Genomic DNA, 14,963 nt, shown 5'->3' on the forward strand with positions numbered 1-14,963 from the left:
GTATTATAGAATGTTCCACAACTGAACAATGAATTCTCTGAATGATATCTGAAGTGATCTATAATCAAATAGGTCTGTAAATATTATAGAATGTTCCACCACTGAACAGTGAATACTGTGACTGATATCTGAAGTGATCTATAATCTAATAGGTCTGTGAATATTATAGAATGTTCCACAACTGACCAATGAATACTGTGACTGATATCTGAAGTGATCTATAATCAAATAGGTCTGTGATTATTATAGAATGTTCTCGGAAAAACTGACCGATAAAAAATACTCTGACTGGTATCTGATGTAAAGAAAGAAATCTCTCCCTACCTCACACAGGAACCTGCCCCTCCCTACACTGCTAGCAATGTCTCTGCACTGTCTTACAAACTCCAAAAAAATGTTGAGTTATTTTAGGGGACAGCAAATTGACACTGTTATACAAGCTGTACACTCACTACTTTTCATTGTAGCAAAGGGCCTAATTCACTAAGAATTTGGACTAGAGCTGCTCACTTCTCCAAAACGAACTCCAAGCTAAACTTATTAGCATCTTAATTAGGTGAAGCTGCCAGAGTTAAAACTTCAACTAGATGCTTTAGTGAATTCGGGTTTGGAGTTAACCAAATTCCGTTTGTGTTTTTCATAAATGGAAATTTGTCTTTTCTGAATCACTATTACAGGTATATAGGTATAGTTATGTATCTTATATATATACACACACACACATATAGATATACACACATATATATTTATATATTATTTTTTAAGAAAGAAGTCTACCCAAATAATCACAAATGCTTTTTCAAAAATGTCATGAGCAGTTTGCACTAGGTATATGTGAAAAAACGAACAAAAACAGATTCATTTATGTCCATTGAATGATTAATCGGTCATTTCATGATGGCATGATCATCTGCTCTCACGGCCGAGTGTTCATTTTTCGAAAATGTGTTTGAACAATTTTTCGTATAGTGTATGGCCAGCATTACTGGCTTCTTTGTCTATTATCTACATACCAGCAAGAGATGAAGCGTTCTAAGGAAATATACCAAAAGTACAGGTAAGGCCTTCTCTCAATTAAATAAATTGTGTATTGTTTTGAAACAGAGGTAGAATAATGGTATATTGTTACATAGAGGAAGTGATCTATAATCAAATAGGTATTATAGAATGTTCCACAACTGAACAATGAATTCTCTGAATGATATCTGAAGTGATCTATAATCAAATAGGTCTGTAAATATTATAGAATGTTCCACCACTGAACAGTGAATACTGTGACTGATATCTGAAGTGATCTATAATCTAATAGGTCTGTGAATATTATAGAATGTTCCACAACTGACCAATGAATACTGTGACTGATATCTGAAGTGATCTATAATCAAATAGGTCTGTGATTATTATAGAATGTTCTCGGAAAAACTGACCGATAAACAATACTCTGACTGGTATCTGATGTAAAGAAAGAATTCTCTCCCTACCTCACACAGGAACCTGCCCCTCCCTACACTGCTAGCAATGTCTCTGCACTGTCTTACAAACTCCAAAAAAATGTTGAGTTATTTTAGGGGACAGCAAATTGACACTGTTATACAAGCTGTACACTCACTACTTTTCATTGTAGCAAAGGGCCTAATTCACTAAGAATTTGGACTAGAGCTGCTCACTTCTCCAAAACTAACTCCAAGCTAAACTTATTAGTATCTTAATTAGGTGAAGCTGTCAGAGTTAAAACTTCAACTAGATGCTTTAGTGAATTCGGGTTTGGAGTTAACCAAATTCCGTTTGTGTTTTTCATAAATGGAAATTTGTCTTTTCTGAATCACTATTACAGGTATATAGGTATAGTTATGTATCTTATATATATACACACACACACACATATAGATATACACACATATATATTTATATATTATTTTTTAAGAAAGAAGTCTACCCAAATAATCACAAATGCTTTTTAAAAAATGTCATGAGCAGCAGGTGGCTAAGTGGTTAGCAAATCTGCCATGCAGCAGTGTATTTTGGGGTTAGAATCCCTGAACTACCTACAACTGTCTCTGTGGCTCTATATGACAAGCAACAATAATATGTAGGCCCATGTACCAAGGAAGCCAAAGCTGAGAGAGCGCTGACGTAATGCGTATAGGGGCAGAGCCTGCATACCGGACGTCACATCCCTTCCTGAGTTGATACGAGATGGTTTGACATGCATGCACTGCTGAGGGCTTTTTAATGTAAGTGCAACCAGCAGAGAGCACTAGATTTATTCCTTCTACTTCCTATATACACTGAACCTTCTGAGACCGGAGGAGGGACCCTGGATTACTCCCCTGTGTGGATTGACGTCATAACCCCCCCCCCCCCCCCCAGTGAGGGAAAAAGCTGTGACTCTCGGGTCAAAAAGTAAGGTGAGAGGCCACTTTAGATGGTGAAGGGGACCCTGACACGTTCACAGAGGTATCATATCAGTTGGATTATAGGACTTATTTGATGGGCTTTTTTCTGGTCACTTTATTTTGCACAATATATGATTTGCACCCATTAAGGACATTATATTGTTTTAGAAAGTGTGATTTTTCACTTATATAACTCTATTTTTAATGTGCACCTATATATATATATATATTTATTTATTTTTCTGGCGCAACACTTTTATGGTAGTTATTTGATTTTGATTGTGAAGAGTGAGCACAATTTATATATATTTTTTTGCACATATATTTATATATTCTTTGGCACGTAATTTTATGATATGTATTTATGATATAATTTAATGTGTCACATTTTTTGCGCTGATAGTTTTTTTTTCAATATTTAGGTTATGAAAGTACCACCCCATTTATATACTTTCAAACAAAAAGGTTAACTTTAAAATGAAAATTATCCTCTGTGTTTTTGTTGATTAATTGATACATATTGTAAAAATATTAGCACTAAAAGAATTATAGATAGACTTCCGGTTCCAGCGCCTGATGTGAGGGACGGGAAGAACGGCGGCTCCCAGCTGACCTGCTTGCAAACCCCTATTTCAAAGCCAGACACCTGCGATCGCTCCCCTGAGCCCACCGCACACTCTCCCCTCATCACCAGGGATATGGAGAGATGCCTCCTACATGGCGCCACCAGGCACGCTGATCCGCAGCAACCACTGCTCGCAGGACCCGAACACCACATGGCGAACATGGCGGAGACAGGGGACGGTGCAGGGAGACAACAGCTTGTCACATCCTCACAGGTACTAGAAACTGCTATTACCGCCTCTCCCCCAGCTGTACTCACCTCTCCCTTACCATCTCACACTAGGGGGTTAACAACATCCTCACAGGTACTAGATCTTCACGATAGCGAAAACCCACATAACCTACTGTACCTAGGGATAAAAATTGGGAAAATGCCATCCTCCATCTACCAACTAAATTCCCCCCTTACAATAGACAAAATAGTGGCAGAACTAGACAATTGCCCCCCCCCCCCCACTTCTTGTCAGGTGTCATCTGTTCAAGATGGTTGGGTTCCCCAATCTCTTGTTCCCTCTCCAGACCTTTTCGCTACTCCTGAAACATAAGGACGTTCAAAAACTCCCACAGCCCTCTCCACCTTTCTCTGGAAAAGCTGAAAGTCCCGCATTTCCCTCAAAAAGCTCTGCCTTCCCAAACAGGAAGGAGGAGTGAACCTCCCTAACATCTGCCTATACAATTTACCTTGTCTCCTGAGGGTGGGTCTAGACTGGTTACTACGCTCCTCGACTCACTAAAACTGTGAGTTGGAAACACAAATGGTGCACCCTTATGACCTAATTGCCCTTCTGCGTTGCAAAGTCAACTCTTTACCACCCCACTTAAAGCACAATCTACTCATTCATGACCCTGTGATAGCATGGAGGGAGGTAAGGAAAACTCTAAAAATCTCACCTTATGTCTCTTGCTATCTCCCATTCATTGGCCTCCCGTCATTCACACAAGGTCTCCAATACTCAGCATTCCAGATGTGGAAATCATAAGGCTTTTCTACCTTTGCCCAACTATTTGACACAATGACTGGAAAAACCCCTTCCCCCTCAACAAACCCTCCGTGACTATGACCTGCCTGCTCACCATTTTCTCTATGTCTACCAAGCGATCAGCTATGTATCTGGCATCTGCCCTCCCAGTGCCCTACACTTCTAAACTTCACTAAACTTCTAAACAGCAGCTTCTCCGGCGTGAGGGGGTCCTAAGGATTCCAGGACAGCCAAGACTCTTCTGATGTTAGAAGTAGTGGATCTTCCCTGGACGAAGCCTGATTGGGAGGGGTGAATGAGGAGGGGCATGATTATTTCAGATAGCTATTTGGAGTCAATGTTCAGCAGGGATATGGGCCTTCACTTCTTCACTTTAGAATTTCTGATATCTATAAACCTCTGACCTCCCTCTCCGCTGAACCTTTGCTCTCTAAAACTTCTGCCTCCTGGAACCTTGAGCACCCGGGCGCCATGGACCACATTTTGGCGAGGTGTAACTTCACCTGTTCATTTATCCAAAATAAATTCTGGAGAGAACAGCAGTACAAGATAGTCCACAGGCGCCTACATGCCCCACCTGACATCAAAAGATCTAAAAAAAAAAAAAAGATCTCCCTGCTGCCCACCTGTGCCCTCTGTGCAAAAGCAACAGACCTTCTCTACTGCATAGACTCTGGCTGTGCCTTCGCATCTCTTCCTTCTAGGACCAACTCAAAATCTTTGTGCAACATGTCACGGGTCTGCAACCCCGCAAGGACGTATTCGCCCTGATCTTTGGACTCTTGGAGTCTGACTCTCGTCCACAGACTACGACGCAAGCCAAGACCACAATGCGCCATAAAGCATGGATCTCCACCTGGTTTATGGTAGCCAGAAGATACATACCCAGGCTGGTTTCTCCAGGAAATGGGGCACCTTTATCGACAGAGAACTATCACCTACGGATGCCTCCATCAACAGCTGAGGGGTCCTCCTTTCCACACTCCCTTAATACCACTCCTTCCCTCACGCCCCATGGCAGCTACCAGGCATATCATTCCTCTTACTGACCACAACCACCAGTATTCAGACGACCACTTTGGTACTCGGAACTACAAGCAAAAGACCTTTCCAACTTCTGTGAACACCCTACACCCAGACTTTGGACGTTCTGAGCTCACTGATAGCTCATAGCATGTAAAGCATCAGAATCCTCTTCTCCCCCCCTTTTTGTAATGGCCTAACTATATTTATGCTATGTGACCTGTTATCCTTCAGCTTTCTCCCACATTGCATTTCTTATCACCTTCAACTGTACTTATATTGTTAAAATTCAATAACATTTTGTTAAAAAAAAAATTATATATTTATTTTTTGTTCCAAACAAGAATTATATATTTATACATTGTAAATATAACTGTATTAACTCGCTAACTTATTCAAATAAAAACTGGCTAGAATGACACTTAGCAGTAGGCTGCATGCATTGCAATAAATATATTAGTGTCTGGTCCTTATATTTTTCAGTTTTGGCAAAGTAAAAATAATGAAAGAATGGGGTGGGGTGGGGTGGGGGGGGGGTATTTCTGTGACTTGTTTTCTATCATTATCTCCCAATTTGAATCTGAATTACAATCAGATATAGAAAAGGCACAGTTTGGGGGGGCGTGTCCTGGACATGGCGGAGTGAAGACATGCTCTGAGTGAGCTCCGGCCATCTCCCTCGATTCCAGCGCAAACTCATACCTATACACGCGATTGGCATGAACTCTGGCCGCGGCAGAAGATCACGGAAGCCCCTGCGACCATCCCCGAGGTCTGATCTTCACCGGTTCTTCCCCAAAACTCGATCGGCTTCAGCCCGCGCTCACGCGGCCGGCCCGAGCGCTGCTCTCTTCCCCTCCGCCGCCATGGCGCACGCACCACCATCACCTGCTGCCTCGGTTCAGTTGGAACCGTGGGCGCTGTTGGGCACTCCTCTCCCTCTCTGCTCCCCGCTGGGACCCTCGCGGACGCCGCCGGGGCCTGGGATTGATGCGGATCTGCGAGCTCTGATCCGGGCCCTGCCAACTAAGCAAGACATGGAGGCCATGGTGCAGCGTGTGGAGGAAGCCCACAAGAGAGACTACCAGGCCGTTCGGGCGGATCTCCAGCAGTTATCGAAACGGGTGACAGGGGGGGGGGTTAGTCCTCTTTTTCCGCCCTTGAAGCTCGTGTATCACAGTTGGAACAGGGTCACAAGCTTCAATCCCAATACGTGACGTCTCTACAGTTGAAAATGGAGGAGATGGAGGACCGTAGTAGGCGCAACAATCTCCGGCTGCGTGGTCTGAACAGGACTCGCTTCGGCCTACCTTGCTCTCCATCTGGTGCCAGATATCCCCCAAGCTGACCTGGAGTTTGTCTTCACTGGAGCGTGAAGCTTTGGAGGAGGAATTTACTGCGGACGAGCTCTCCATGGCCCTCAAGTCAACGAAAAAGGGCAAAGCTCCTGGGCCGGACGGCCTGACGATTCTTTACTACCAGCTGCTGCAGCCACACCTACTCCCTCCTATGCTCAAGGTGTTCAATGAGATCGGGAAGTCCTCCTCCTTCCATGCAGACTCCTTACTGGCGCACATCTCCGTGATCCCTAAGGGAGGGAAGGACCCCGCTGCCTGTGGGAGCTACAGACCGATCTCCTTATTGAATGCCGATCTTAAGCATCCCGGTTGCAACCTCTTTTCCCAGACCTGGTCCATTGGGTTCATCTCCACCAGGGAGGCCAGAGATAATACTATCAAGGCCTTAAATCTAATTCATCTCGCCAGGGCCACCGACACTCCGACGGTGTTGTTAAGTACGGATGCCGAGAAGGCCTTTGACCGGGTGAGCTGGCCATTTATGTTTGGAGTACTGAAGCGCTATGGTGTAGGCTCCCGTATGCTTGCATGGATCGTGATCGTTTATGCATGCCCACGTACGATGGTGAAGGCGAATGGAGTACTCTCGCAACCCTTCGGAATCTACAATGGCACCAGGCAGGGATGCCCCCTTTCGCCCCTACTGTTTGCCCTTTCCCTGGAACCCTTCCTATCCAAGGTTCGACTCAATGCTGATATCTCTGGGCTTTCCGTGGGCTCTGCCTCGTATAAGATCTCGGCCTACGCTGATGATCTTCTTTTTTCCTTGACCAACCCCTTGATCTCCCTACCAAACCTGCTCCGCGAATTTGAACTTTACAGTGCGGTCTCGCACCTTAAGATCAACTACCATAAGTCGGAGGCGATGGGGATCTCTCTGCCATCCCGACTTTTGGACACTCTCTTGGCCCTGAAGTACTTGGGGACCCTGCTGCCGCCTAACCCAGCTGATGTCTTCCGGCTGAACTTTCCACCTCTTCTGGCTGCCACGCGTGCCCTCCTTGATAAGTGGTCCTCCGGCCTGCACTTGGACGCTGCAGTATCCTTAAAATGTCTATCCTACCGAAGTATATATTTTTATTTCAGACTCTCCCGGTATTGATTCCTGCTGCCTTCTTTAAACAAGTAAATGCAGTCTTTACCAAGTTCATTTGGGCTGGTCGCCGTCCCAGGCTCCGGGGGACGATATGAGGCCTAAGGCTTTTGGTGGTGTGGCGGCTCCTGATGTCAGACGGTACTACCAGGCAGCCCAGTTGAATCAACTTGTAGACTGGTGCAGGCACTCTACCCTGAAACTCTGGACGACTCTTGAGATGTCCCAATGCCCTGTACACCTCCCAGGCGCCCTGTGGCATGTTGACTTGGTGCCATTGGGAGTCCGGCGCCACCCTGTGATTGGCCCGACCCTCAGGGTCTGTGCTGCAGCCTTGGCTGTGGGTGACCCCCGAAAGATAGCCTTGCCCATGTTCCCGGTCCTGGGAAATCGGGCCTTCCCGTCGGGTTGTGATGGTGGCCATTTCCGCACCCTGTTGGAGATGGGGCGCTTCCGGGTGTCCCACCTCGGCTCTGGAGATGCCTGGCCTTCCCTTGTTCAGCTTACGGCGCCCGATGGCCCCTTCGGGCTCTCACGTTGGCAGGCTCTCCAGCTGCTGCATTTCCTTCGGGACTTGGGTCCACGTTCCACCTTTGAGAAACCATTGATTGCACCGGAGGCCCTTTTTACATGCGATACTCCTCTTCCACACGCCTTATTTCTGATTTATGCCTTGCTCTCGGAACCCCGGGGTGACTTTGTTCTTCCCGGCATCGTGAAGTGGGAGCAGGAGCTGCAAAGGACTTTTACACTATCTCAACGTCGGAATATCATTCGCTTTTCTCTGAAGTCCTCTATCTGTACTCGCCTCCAGGAGGTCAACTATAAGGTACTGACGCACTGGTACTATACTCCAACAAGGATAGTGGTTTTTTTCCCGGAGGCATCGGACGGGTGTTGGCGATGTCAGAAAGACCGTGGGACAATGCTCCATGTTTTCTGGTGCTGCTCCGTACTAAGCGACTTCTGGAGGCAGGTGAGAGAGATATCCCAAAGGATGACTGATTTTGTCCTCCGCGATGAACCGACACTTTTCCTCCTCCATTGTTCCTCTATTCAGGCAGATCGTTACAAAAAATCCATCTTATGCCACCTCTTCAACGCAGCGAAGGCCTGCATAGGCGCGTGCTGGAAATCCACCGCTCCGCTGTCCACGCGGCTTTGGTTGTCTAAAGTCAAGCAGATTAACGACTTTGAGGACCTGGTGCTGACCTCACAGGGCAGTAGGGAACTCTATACGGCTACTTGGGGCTGCTGGAATCTGTTTGTCCTGTCGGACGAGGGCAGAGCACTGCTGGAGTCCCACTGATCACACTGACTGGTCTCCGCGACCAACACCTCGCACGGGATTCATTTGGACGTTTCTCTCCTTTTTCTTTCTGCCTGTTCTAGCCCCCCTCTTGCCCTTGGATTTCTGCGACGGGTGCTCGGCCGGCTTTACCTGCCGGCTGCTACCGTCTCCTTCTGTCCCCACCCCTGATTCTTCCTGTTCCCCCTCTCTAGGTACTCCTTCCCTCTCCTCTTGCTCCTTCCCCTTTGTGTTCCGTATCTTCTCCCAATGTGTTGTAAGCCCCTTTCCTTTTTTGGGTTTCATAGTGAGAAAAGTTTGCTCTGGGTTGATTCCCGGCTCGCGTTAACTGCTGTCTGGCATTTCTCTGATACACAATGTTCTCCATTATCTGTGGATCTACTGTAGTTTCACTGAGTATCTGATGATCTTATTCTTTTTTCATGTCCCCTCATGCTAAAAGTAGATCTGTTGTCTATTTATTTTTTCTGCCTGACATTGTCTTATTGCGGCATTGTATTCACCTTTCTCACTTGTTTGATGTATTTTGATTCTGTACGCTTCAACACAGCTATGTTTGAGAATATGTATGTTACTTGTATTCTTTCTTGTCTTTAATAAAGAAGAATTTGAAAAAAAAAGAAAAGGCACAGTTTAATCAAGTCAATTTTCATTAAAAAAAATAAATAAAATACTAACTGATTTTTAAATGCATCTATCTTAAGTACTTGTTATTCTTTTAGTTTAAGCACTTGGATGTGTCTCAATATTAGCCTTCCGTGATTCTCTGTAAAGAACTAGGATTAAAAAATGAAGGAGCAGCGTTAGGAGAAAATCAAGTGTTTTACATGCTCATCTGCTGATAAAGAATGCTGCCTCTTCACTGTCCAGTCACAGGCTGGGAGTAGGAAAGTCACCAACTTTTAGTGCGTACATGCAATAGAGAAAAATTGAGTCACTGTCGCCGTCTGGCAGGTCTGTGGAAATCGCAAGATTGAATGAACTAAATTCAAATTGCTTTATCGGGTAAAAAAACAGTTCCCCTATGTATTTATTTTAACTGTGTATTTTAGTTGTTTGCCTAGAGTTTATCTGTATTAACATATAGTGCATTGGGTCTCATGCAACCACTGAGAGTAGACAAGTCTTTGCTGATAAACTCTTTCTTCCTGGTAATCAAAATCAGTATGAAATCATATGAGTCTAATTTATTATAAGAAACTTGGTTTCCCTATTACCACCTGGGCAGGTGATCTAAAAATAAAGTTATTTCTGGTTACTATGCAATTGTAAAAACCATGCTATGTAAATATTCCTTGTGGGCAATTTCTGATATATTATATTACTAGATGTAAATTCTCCTTAAATGATTTCTCTTAATTAAGAATACAAATTTAAGACCCTTAGGGATTAAATGACATTTAAAATAATTTGAATGTCATAAAGTCATTAATATCTATTTTTAGTTTCTAATGGGCATAAAATGTTGAGATCTGTGAATATGTATACAGCATAGAAAAAACTCATAAATTAATAATACAACCAATATATATGCATAGGTAAGGAATCCTGATATGGTGTATAAATTGAGTTTGACATTTTATGTCTAACTAGCTCAGTATTTCACTTACTGAAGGGTCTTACTTTCACTGTATTATTAGCATTATAAAGCTACAAATAACTCAGATTCCAAATTACATTATCATTATCTTGAAAAAATAAAGCAATTGCAGCTCAAGCTATTTACTATCTATTCATCAACTTATCATTTCAATGAAAAATGCAGTGCATTGTTTGCCTGCCAGAAAATCAGGTATTGACTTTAGTGTGCCATTTCACAGCGAACAAGATTCAACTGTAGTTCAATCAACTCCTTCAATCCCAGAACTAATGATTACTTAGACCCTGTAAGATTGCCTTTTCATAACTTTAAATATTTATTCATATTAAAACATTTTGCATATATGCAGTGATAGTGCTTTGAGAAGATGTTCTCTTTCCAATTATTAACATATTTCAGGTTCTAATGGATTACTTTGAAAATCCTGATATGCCATCTAGCGCTTTTCCTTGGTCCAATTTTCAACTTTTGACCTGCTCAAATTGAATCATATTAGCTAGTTAAAACTGCTTCTCACTGTCATACTGACAGTGAATTGCACCCTTTGTATTGATTTAAAATATGCATGAATACAAATCTTGCTTTGCAGTTTATAATTTCTTGGCATACTTTTTGTAATGGAACTGCGACCCACACTGTATTTGTGGACTTCTGTCAGTATACGGCTTCCTTCAGTCTTGAACATAGAAATAAAATATTCCAGCTGCCACCGACAACTTAGCCTGTACTGGAACCTTCTCCTTTGTTGAACAGTCACACAGAAATTATATACAGCATGGACATCCCCCTCCTGATCAAATTACCCCATCAGGCCAGGTGCCTAATTACATTATCCTATGCAGATGAAATTGTATACAGAAATATAATTAACATCTCTAACAGCCAAAACAAACAGTTTACTATTTCCACTCAGCAATTAACAGATGACAGTGATTCAATCCACCTGAGCCAATTAACTAGCAGACCGCCGTCCTTGAGCTCACAAAATACAAACACATCATCATAAGTGTAAACACAGAACCTATTGTATATAACAGGTGAGTATATCAGCATATTCAATATTGTCTGGAAGACAGGTGGCTGAGCTGATGATATTAGCATCTGCTATATGTCTAACTGCGTGAAGCAGTCTTCACATATCTCTTGAGACACATGGCTGACAAATATCACTGTCCTATTTGAAGTAATCCAAACCATATTCTCAGTGTCCATTAAGTACCTGCCTTTCACTCCCAGTGACAGTGAGTACCGTCACACTTTTCATCCCTATTGGTATTGTATTTGTTTTTCAGAGATCCCCTTAGATGGGTTAACAAATTACATTAAAATATTTGACATATATACAGTGATATATCTTTAAGAAGATATTCTCTTTACAAACACCAGTCTGTTGCAGATTGTAATGGATCCTTTTGAAAAATCCTGATTTGCCATCTAGTGCTTTTCCTTGGTCCATTTTTCAGCTTTCTACTGCTAAAAATGAATCATTTCAGTTTGTTAAATTGCTATTTCACAAGGTCATACTGACAGCAAATGGCATCCCTTGTACTATTTTCAAGTATACCCAAACAAAAATGTCTTGCTAAGCAGTTTATGATTTTCTGGCTCTGATTTTGTCACAATCGGCAGTCTATTTTTTAAGAGAATCCCCATATCAGAGAGGAACATAGCTTTTACTAGTGATTTGTATGCTGAGCTGATGCAAAATTGTTCAGGAGTTTAACAGAATGCTTCAGTTAAAGCCCCCATAGGACCTTGGACTAACCTTTTAGAACGATGGAATATTTCCAAGTTGACAGAGATTACATAGGGGAGTAATGTCGTAATACAATCAGTCTTTGCGCAGGCTGTTCAATAAAATCCTAATTCCAGCTAAAACTTTTAGAAAAGTGTAAAAGCCACTGACAGTTTTTTGTTACTGGCTGTGTCCAGCCTGGAATATTTTATAGCACATTCTGTCTATTTCATGGGTGTCAGACAGACCAAGAAGTTGGAAGGATTTTTCTTGTTGCAACACAGACAGCCATAAAAATATGTATTTTTTGTAGACAAGAGAAGGGTTAAGCCCTCCATCTTTATTGGTATATTTTCCTTCACTCTATGTCCAGGCAATAGGTGCAGGAAAAGGAAGAGAGGGAACAACAGTCCATCAAAGATACAAGCAGCTTTTAACAGAGTTTCTGTGTTTTCCCCATTCTATGGAAAGTTGAAAAATAAAAACTGGGCTGGAGATGAGCTTTAGGTTACAATTCATGATGATTGGTGAGTATTCATGGGCACCACATCCCTTAACATTAAAAAAAAAAAAAAACACTCTGCTGCTGCAAATGGGACTTTAGGTGCCAAATATGCATTACACATTTGTATTTCTAAAAAAAAAAGAAACTTATAAAATGTTATCAATACCAAATCAAAACCAGACTGATTACATCCATAAAACATCTATGAAAATTATATAGAAATATAATCATCATGTCACAAGAAACTTATGAAAGTAATCAGTCTGGTTTTGATTTTGTTTTAATCATCTTTATGAAAATACAAATGTGTTATGTATATTTGGCACCTAAAATGTCTAATTTAAGGGAATTAAACAGATAAGTGGATTGCAAATAAAATGCATGGGTGCTAGTTTCTCTTGCAGTTTTTTTTTTTGTTAAAGTTGAAAATCAACTAAAAATAATTTTGTCACGTCCGTAATTATTACCTAATTAGCGTGTTTATGTATTACGTTCCTAAGATAGCAGCCTTCCTTTTTTCCCCAAAGTGACTATGAAAAGTATAGCTCTGGGAAGAGTAATTAGCTTGAAATTAAACATTGAATTAAGAAGCATTCATATTCATTAGCTTTTATGCTTTAATGCAAGTCATTGATTTTGCTTTGACATATACTGTACGTCTAGGAATGTCAGAAATGTATTAATCAGAACAGAGTATTAGATCAGCTGTGAATGGGGATTTGCTTATCTCTTTGAATTATACAACCCAATGAGCAGTCAAAATATTGTGATTAATAAAATTATTTAATATTTTCCAGTGTGGAACTTAGAGATAGTGATGTTTTGGATAGGGCAACAAATTAACATTTTGTATTCATGAAGATTGTAAAGGTTACCTGGCATAATCACAGCTAATGTAAAAAAAAAAAGTATATTTACTGCTTTTACTCTACAATTTTGGCTTAAAATAAATGATAAGAGCAATGTTTGCCTTTTGAAACAAAAGGATCCAGCATACACTCCAGTCCCCTGAGATAACCTTTATTGAAGTAATGGCACATAAAAACAAACGCTTTTTACACATTTCAGACCAAAATGGCCTTAATTATAGCTGTCTGCTTGTACAGCAAAAATGCCTAAAATACGTGTTCCCTCCATTCAATTCACCTGGAAGGGGTGGGCAAATAACAAGGCATACAATTTAAAAACATTACAAAATTAAACTATACACAAGTTAACTATAAAAAAAAGAAGTACACAAGTACAAATAAGTGAGTATTTCTGTGTACGATAGAATGCCCAAGAGACGCATAATTCTGGTAATTGAGACATTTTTCACTGAACATGGAGAGGATATGCCCTGTTTTTTTTTTTTATAATATTAGATAGAGTTTTGCCATCCCGTAGGGGGGGGGGGGGGGGGCATGGGGGATTTACACCATAGGCTTCTAGAGCTCGAAGTCTTCTATATTTTTAGATTCTGCTCTAGAATGCCTCAGGGGTTAAAGTACACATGGAATATTAACTTACATAATACATAGTTGCTTACAAATGTATACATTTCAGTATAATATAATATATTACCATCATCTGTTATTTTGTTGTTATGTTTAAATATGTGCTGCTATTTTCTAGTTAATTTGTGTTTAGCTTGGGAATAGGTATATAAGACAGTTTCATTGCACACCACCTATTACTAAGGCCTTTCTGCTTGATTTTGTGTGTCATTTATACGTTTTAATAAGGAATATCTGGTTTGAACCAATACCACCAGATTTTGTCTCTTATTTGACTTTAATTGTGTGAATTGTGTGAAGAAGTGCCTGCACTAGATATTTTAAAACACAAAAATAGTGTCTGTTACATTCATAATTCCATATTTGCCTCTTCTTTTAAAATAGGGATAGAGTGAGGAAAGGTGGGGAAAGGTTAGAACCTCTGTTTTTACTGCTATACAATGCTCTGTTACCTGAATTACCTTCACTTTCTGTCCCAATGGCAACATTTTACCAGTGTGATGATAACTTTTACAATAGCAACACAGACAGAAAAACAATGATTATCTTTATGTAAAGAATATATCACTGTTCCTGCTACAAAGGCAGCAATACTGGATATTAGTAGCGCAAATAGTGATACAATATACCTGCATCCAAATGTACAAGAAGCTGGGTAATAATCAATCAATACTCAATCATCAATAATATTGCACATAATAAACATAAACTAATATAAATAAAAGTACATATTGTGTTGAGTCCCAAATCAATTGTGAAATAGTGATTGGAAATAGAGATGATCACCACCGTGTGAAAATAGAGAAAGTGGCCACTCACCAACTTTTCCTGCCTGTCCACTTAA

This window comes from Pelophylax lessonae (genome assembly GCF_965119305.1).
Source record: "Pelophylax lessonae genome assembly, chromosome: 5".
Taxonomy (NCBI): Eukaryota; Metazoa; Chordata; class Amphibia; order Anura; family Ranidae; genus Pelophylax; species Pelophylax lessonae.